Raw genomic sequence first — 1574 nt, 5'->3', positions numbered from 1 at the left:
GGTTGTATCCTTTCACCATACTTATTCAATCTGTATGCTGAGCATAAATCCAAGAAATTGGACTATGAAGGAGAATGCGGCATCAGGATTAGAGGGAGGCTCATTATCAACCTGCAATATGCAGACGATACAACCTTGCTTCCTGAAAGTGAAAATGACTTGCAACAGTTTACTGATGAAAATCAGAGTACAGCTTTCAGTATGGATTACACATCAACATAAAGAAAATAAAAATAAAAACTCTTCACAAGTAGACCAATAAGCAACATCATGATAAAAGGAGAAAAGAGTGAAGTTGTCAAGGATTTTAATTTACTTGGATCCACAATCAATGCTCATGGAAACAGCAGTCAAAAAATTAGACGACATATTGCTCTGGGCAACTCTGTTACAAAAGACCTCTTTAAGGTGTTTAAGGGCAAAGATGTCACTTTGAAGACTAAGGTGCTCCTGACTCAAGCTCTGGTTTTTTCAATTGCTTTTTATGTATGTGAAAGCTGGACAGTGAATAAAGAAGGGCAAAGAAAGTTGATAGCTTTGAATTGTGTTGGCAAAGAATACTGAAAATACCATGGACTACTGTCTTGGAAAAAAGTGCAACTGGAATGCTCCTTGGAAGTGAACATGGCCAAACTTCATCTCTTGTACTTTGGTCATGTTATCAGAAGGGACCAGTCCCTGGAGAAGGATATGATACTTGGTAAAGTAGAGAGTCAGTGAAAACAGGGAAGACACCCAATGAGATGGGTTAACACAGTGGCTGCACCAGTGGTCTTCAGTATAGCAACGATTGTCAGGATAGTGCAGAGCTGGGCCGTGCTTCATCCTGTTGTGCACAGGGCTGCTATGAGTCAGGGCCAACTTGACGGCGCCTGACAACAACAACAACATAGACAGCATTTCCCTGTGACATATGGGACACTCACGGGAAAAGCCAACAGCAAATGCATGGCATATGAATTGTTACCACGTGAACACTCAGGTATCTACCTCCACAGGAAGAAAGAGGTCATCGGTGCCTTCTAGGAGCTGCCTGTGTTGTCCCTGTTTATTCACAGAGCCTGCTTTTCCCCGACAGGTACCCATCATTTTGCTTTTGATGGAATCCCTTCCTTGCTGTTCTTAATAGTTTTACTACCTACGTATGCTTCCTAACCCTGCACTCTAGTTTATACTATTTTTTAAATTCCTATTAATGGGAACCACATTTTATGTAGTCTTTTCTATATGACTTCTTTCTTTTTTTACTCAACATTGTATTTGTGAGATGAACTGCGATTTTGACAGGTAGATGTAGTATACTTATTATTACATAATATCCCATTATGTAAGTGTGCTCCAATGTATGTATCCATCTCCTGGGCTGGGCATTTGGGTTGTTTCCCCTGGGGGCTTTATAAATAGATGGCTGTGAAAATCCTTTCATAAGCCTCTTGTTGTTGTTGTTGTTGTTGTTACGTGCCGTTGAGTCGGACCCGACTCACAGCAACCCCTCCTTGGGTTTCCGAGGCAGTATCACTATGGAAGTAGATTGCCCCATCTTCCTTCCGAGGAGTGGCTGGTGGGTTTGAACC

Source organism: Orycteropus afer, unplaced genomic scaffold (assembly GCF_000298275.1).
Source record: "Orycteropus afer afer isolate SDZICR_OR568_19922 unplaced genomic scaffold, OryAfe1.0 scaffold02142, whole genome shotgun sequence".
In the NCBI taxonomy this organism is placed as follows: domain Eukaryota; kingdom Metazoa; phylum Chordata; class Mammalia; order Tubulidentata; family Orycteropodidae; genus Orycteropus; species Orycteropus afer.
The sequence above is the reverse complement of the archived record's forward strand: the minus strand, read 5'-3'. Positions refer to the sequence as shown.